The sequence below is a fragment of the Protobothrops mucrosquamatus genome, unplaced genomic scaffold (assembly GCF_001527695.2).
Source record: "Protobothrops mucrosquamatus isolate PMUCROS unplaced genomic scaffold, P.Mucros_1.0 scaffold886, whole genome shotgun sequence".
NCBI lineage: Eukaryota > Metazoa > Chordata > Lepidosauria > Squamata > Viperidae > Protobothrops > Protobothrops mucrosquamatus.
Genome location: NW_015387140.1, coordinates 190,401 through 197,271, shown reverse-complemented (window position 1 = coordinate 197,271; position 6,871 = coordinate 190,401).

Sequence of the window (6,871 nt, the reverse complement as noted above, 5' to 3'; positions counted from 1 at the left end):
CCCCCCCCCCAACTGGTCCATAAAACTGAAAAGGTTGGGGAACTGCTGTAGGGGTTAGTCAATTAAGCTGTGAGAGAGTGACTGTCCCTATATCATATAATGGGTTAGGGTTAGGGTTGAGACAGCAGAGAAGACAATGAAAGATTAGAAGAACAAGAAAGTCTATAGAGCTTTATCAGATGGTTATTGTAGAAGAACCATGTTAATTTATACTGGCAAAAAGTGATACCATCTTTTCAGATTACAAAATTTTGTTAAAGGGCACAGACTTTCATGAGCCACAGCTGATGAAGTCTGCATCTGAAGTGAGCTGTAGCTGTAGTTTGTACCTTCTAATAAAATTTGTCAATGTGATCACTGTATCCATGTAACAATGATGAATTGCACCAAGGGAAATTGAGTTAAGGCTTGCAAAAAAAAAAAATGTGCCTGCCACCTTCACTGATGCCCTTCACTTTTTTAAACTATTGGGTTTTTTTCCTTCCTTTTGATTGTGCCTTAGTTATTGTGGCCACAAAGATCTAGAGTAATTTTTAGCATTATGAATTCTGACTAAGTTTCCCGTGTGAATACAGACTATTCAACATCTGCCACAAATAAATCTTAATGAGACATTTTTCTGACCCAATTTACATTACATACAGGAATATGTGTAGGAGATAACCAGGCTGAGCCCGAGGGAGGGATCAAGTAAACTTGTACTCATTTGAACAGCCTTGATTCCTGATTTCTTGCACCTGACAATATGTGTAATAAGATCTTGACTAGATGCTTTGTTGAGAACCTATTGACAAACAGGGGAAGTTAATACTGCCCTAAATAAATGACAGGGGAGGGCTTTTTGAGTAGAAAATGTAGAGATGATGTTTGTTTCCCTTTCCATCGCTTTAAGATTGTATTAACTTGAATGAGTGGATTCTATGTGCAAGGCCTCCTGCTGAATTACTTTTAAAGGGTGCATTGGCCTCCCATACCGTTCTTCAAAAAAATCCACAATCAATTTTAAATTTAACGTGACTGTCTACAGATAGAATTACTTGGATGTTTTGAGTGGGTTAGTGTCTGACTGAGTTAGATATATTGTATAAACAGGAAAAATACCACTGCTGGGCCAAGTCTCAAATCTTTGACTTAGGTCTGTTACTACATACAGACTGCATTCACACACTGCACCAAGCCATAATATAATGTTTATTTCTAGTTTATCACATTGCATGAAACCAATCATTCCAGTTTATAAATCATGTTTATACCTTGGTAAATAAACTATAATAAAAGAAAACAAATGGTTTAGTGATTGCGTGACTCCAATCATTGTAGTAATGCTCACATGTCTCATTAAACTGTAGATTGCTTAAAGGTGGTATAGATCCAACATAATTAGCCAAATTTATACAACATTATAAACTATGGCTAACAGATCATAAGGACTAGTTTCACACAACACTAGACATAAAGCTAGAAACAAGTATCCCATGTCATGGCTTAGCATGTTGTCCTCAAGTCTCTTGAACAGAGAGGAATTCAATGGCTAATACTAACTATAATTCTATTTCCAGCAGAAAACAGTATCCCTGAGACATTTTTGTAATATTTCTATGTACAGATGGTCCTCAACATACAACCACAAATTTCTGTCGCTAATCAAGTTGAGTTGTGCTCTATTTTATAACCTTTTTTGCCACAATTGTTAAGTGAATTGTTGCAAGCTGTTAAGTGAACCACATGGTCAATAAATTAATCCTGTTTCCCCCATTGACTTTGCCTACTAGAAACCAGCTGGGAAAGTTGCAAATGTGGATCACATGATCCTGGAATGGTGCAACCATCATGGCAGTTGCCAAATGCCAGAATTTTGATCACATGATCATGATGCTGCTGCTGCAATGGCTGTAAAAGTGACGACCAGTCATAACTCACTTTTTTCAGTGCCATTGTAACTTTGAAGAGTCATTAAACTAATGACTGTGAATCAAGGATTGCCTGGATAAATATAACACTCCTATAAGGAAGAGGTAAATCCAGTAGCCCCCATTAGGATCCCAGAGAAAGACCTCAAGAACTTATCTTGTGCCTTTCTGGATCTCCCAAAAATAATCAATCTCTGTAACACAGAAATTTGCAGATCATGTCCTGCTTCTTCCCTCCCCATGCTTCTTTAGGCAAGGGAGTGGGAAAAGTAAAATCTTCTCTACTGGGGTGGGGTGGGGGAATGTAGATGATTATAATCTTTTATCTGTAATTTCAGCCACAGCTTGTCCACTGAGCATTAGGAACATTAACCAGGTATTAAGAACTCTTCACCACTCTTGTCTCAAGGCTCTTCATGATCTATATCAGTGATGGCGAACCTTTTAGCGATCGAGTGCCCAAACCCCACCCCTCCACCCGTCCCCGCTCTGCCGTGCCCACTGGACCACCCACCACCTCCACGGCTCGCCACAGATCACCCAGACAGCCCAGCAGCTCCATGGTGGCCACGCCCTCCGCCCACGCCCTGCAGCATCATCTGCATGTGATGGGGTCCAAGGGCGGAGTCTTGTTCCCACTGCCTGGCTACCATGTCCTTGGCTGCGCAGCATTGCCTGGGCCGTGCATGGGGGCGACTCTCCTCTGGAGGGCTGCTGGTGAGGAGGGGGCCGTGGGAGGAGGCGGGGCTGGGGCGACGGTGCATGTGCCTACAGAGAGGACTCCGAGTGCCGCCTCTGGCACGCGTGCCATAGGTTCGCCAATACTGCTCTATATATTGTGGTAGAACAGGAAAGCTAAGCTTTCCAGTGTTTGGGGTGAAAGTCCCCTGAAAAGCAAAAGCCAGAGTATGGTAAATATTTGATAGAACCCGAAGAGGGAAATTTGAACTACATTAATGTCTTGTAGGTATGATTAACAATACACACTTATAAATAGCGAAAGCTGTTAAGAATGGACAAGGTTTTGTTTTTTTTAAACTTTCTCAAAGGAGCCAGAGGGAACTGGAGCATTATTACCATCACATATACAGTATCTAATATAAAATCCCTTCAAAGAGGAAGGACTTGAAATAAATTTACAGGGAATTCCCTGACAATCTGTACTGCAGATTAGTAAATTATACTTAACACAACCCAGCTGCCTTTTGAATGGAACTGCATTGCAAAAATAAGTTCTTCCTGGTGTTATTCATGACTAATCCAAGGTTTGCAGTTATTGCAATAGAAAAAAAAGCTGATAGGATAGCATAAAACCAGATAAATGTACAATCCCTTTGGTGTCCAAAGTAAAACACTGCATAATATTCCATGCCAAGTTCGCACATTGTACTAAGCAACTTGAAGATGTGTGGACTTCAATTCCCAGAATTTCCCTGCTAGTTGGCGACTTTGAGAGTTGAAGTCCACCCATCCTAAAGTTCCTAAGATTGAGAAATGTTAATCTAGGGCATAATAGTAAGTATCTGATATTACCTTGGCTCATTTTACAAACCCAGTCATAGCAACTGGTTACTAGCTGAGCATATTGAACAAATCCCAGCCAACTGAGATTTATCCAGTTACTTATGTTAATCCTTATCTCTCGAGCTACCCACAGATATTTAACTAAAGTCTAAGCAGACCATGTTTTTCAACCCGGACTAGCCACCACTTTGGGTTTACAGAACTCAGAATTTGTAAGCCATGAGAAGGCCAAAATAACCACACTGGGCTTGGATTATACAAAATTCAAAAAATGACTAAACTGAACTACATACAAGAGATGATAGTTTGTAGTCTTTCATTAATAGTACTGAACTCCATTTTGCCAAATAAGACGTAATATCCGGAGGTTCCAGGTCAGATCTTCTGCAAAGGATAGCCCCTGAATAATACAAAATAGAAATTCAACACTCCCTAAGGTCCTAATGTGCTTTGAAGAAGAAAATATACAGAGCAAATAGTAACCTTTTGGGAGTAGGAAAACAATCCAGACCAAGAAAATGGCATGCTGAAAAAGTTATTGCTCCTCCTTGGTTGCTGAACCTCTTAGTCAAGAGAGCTATTGCTTCTTCCAGCTCTGTCAACCTCATATCTAATGTGGCCCTCAGTACTGCTTAATAGCAGGAGGCAACAGAGTAATTCTTTATAGCCCGGGGAAGCAGAGACAGATACAAGAGCAGAGCCTTTCCTGGATTTGACCATTTTTCTCTTGGAATAATAGACTCCATCTCTCTGGATATTTTACCAGTAATAAGATGATCAGGATCCAGTTTTTAAAAGGCTGCTATCCAGCCCATCCAGATTACCAATATCAGATTAGAAATTTTTGTGACTCTGTGGTTCTTTTCTATTTTGCTGATGTCACAAGTCATGCGTTTATGTACAAAATGATGTTCTTCTAAGCCAGACATGTCAAACACAAGGCCCGGGTGCCGGATGCGGCCCGCAAAGTGGTTTCATGTGGGCCGCAAAGCCATCCTGGAAACAGTGAGGGAACTGCCCCCGCTGCCCTGGCCCAGGCCGGCCGGGAGCCAATGTACAATTTTGTGGTGGCCATCTATGCTGAAACGCATTCAGTCTTAGCTCCACAAGGCTGTCTGGAAACATCAAGGGACTGGCCCCTGCCGCGTCAGCCCCGCCTCCTGGGTGCATGCTGGCGAGGTGTCACTCTTTGTGAGGAATGAAGAAATGGACCATGCCTTGGCGCTTGCCCCGGTCCCACCTCCTTCTGCCAGAGACCCTCAGATTTGTCCCACTCCTGCCCAGGCCCCCACAGGCACCCTTGACGCGAACGATGTAGAGCTGGCCCTGCCCACCCAGTAGGCCACACCCACTCCATCCATGCCCACCCAGTCGGCCGCACCCACCCTGGCCACACCCACCCGGCCCCCCAAGGGCAACCGCAATGCTGATGCGGCCCTCAATGAAATTTGAGTTTGACACCCCTGTTCTAAGCGAAAGTAGGCTGTGCCTAAAGCATTCTTAACCTGGCTTTCTTTTGCACATGACTCAATGCATAAAATACTCGTAAATAGTTTCAGTGACAATTGAAATCTTGGGGATTGGGCTAGCATTATAACCCTTAGAAAAAGTTTATAGACTGTGACCTGGTTGCTTGACTCTGCATGTTCTCCTCCTGCAGTGCCAGCTTGTATCATTCACTGGTGTTAACACTAAGCATTTATTTACTGGTGGAGCAAGCCAGAAAAATGTTTCTAACTTGAAGTAAAATAATTGGAATGCCGTTATGACAAGCCAGATTTACTATTGTACTTGTTCTTCTAGTAGTGAGCTGCTTATCAGCTAAGTGATAAAATAGATACCTTTTCAGCTTAAGAGCTTCATGAACTTGAGGGGAAGTTTGAAAATATTCAGCAAAAAAATTCAACATCCTGATTAGTAGATCCGTATTAATTGTGTGGCTTGATTCCCAGTAACTCTCACCCCCACCCCCATATGACTCAGAGGATAAATTTATGGGCCTCAGGAGGCCAAGGCTCTCAAGTATGAAAATAAGTCATTTTGGGGGCTGAAATGAAAACAATCACCAATCACACCTTGAGAACCAGCATAACTTAGTGACTAAGGAGCTGGAAAAAGCTTGGAGAAAACAGGTTCAAGCCCAGTCTCATCTGTGAAATCTGCTGGGTTATTTACAGTCCATCACTATCTTTCAACCTAACCTACCTCACAGAGTTGTTGGGAGACAAGTATAGTACTATATGCAGCTTGAAGGAAAAGCAAAATATAAAGCAAGCAGTCAAACATAAGCATTTTTTTCAGTTGGTCCTCAAATGGAAATAAGGACCAAATTTGGTATGTGGAGAGAAGCTTGCAAAAAAACAAAAATAAGGCCAAATCAAGTTTGATAATGGGCTGCAAAGAAAAAAAAAATCCCTAAGACATTCCTATGGGAAAGGTGATTGGGAGTAATCAACTATTCTATTCTTGAGACCCTGCCACATGACCAGAGTGGCATTGCTAAGAGTTGGAGAAAAATTCCAGCCACTCCCATGCTTCAAAATGGGAGAAGCAACTGGGCAAAAGTTTAGAAAAAGTTAATGGTTTCTCTAAGTTTCCTTTTCTTTTCCTCGAGGGTCACAAGTTTTGGAATGGAACTATTTTTAAGGGATTGAAAAGAATTTCAACAGCTTTCCCTACTTTGTTCAATTTATTTCCAGTTCGGTGCCAATTTATTTGAAGCTGCTGAAAAATACAATTTACCTTTGATTTGCTGTGGTTCTGATGACTTTGTAGGTGGTCCATTGGTGAGAACTCTTGCCTCATTTTAACTCTGAGGTTCAGTATCCTGTTCTTGCAGCCTGTCTTTTCCAATATGCATTATTGTATTTAAAACTTCTCTCTGCCCTGCCGGTCCAGCTACTGTAGCAACCTGCAATCATGGTCACAGCTTTCGGGAAAAATGTCTGGCTGAAAAACAGATCACAGTGCAATGCTACTATACCACCTTTCCAGGGAGTTTTAAATGCAACAAAAGAATTTTGGCAAAGAGGCTAGGAAGTCTTTGGAGCATTGTAATACTTTGATCTTATTTTCTCCTCATATTCTTTCCCATTATGGCAACCTCAAGATTTTCTTGCAAGGCAAGAAATGCAAATGAATATATACCCTGCAAGATTTTCTTGCAAAGCAGCAAATGCACATGAACGTGTATCCTGAAAAACATGAATGGGACATACTAGCAATTTATTTTTGTGTAGTGCGGGTAGGGAAGATCCAGGATATTCAGGTGGTGAAATTTTTCATTGTGCTGCTTTTTCAGTTACACTACTGGTGGTCTCCTAGTGATTCTTGTGTTTTCTCTGGGTTATGAAAGATTGTGGATCAGGCTAAAATGTTTTTTGAAGGACTCGGGGCTGGAAACACTGGAGGTTTTAAAGTGGCTTTTGTCTCTGTTT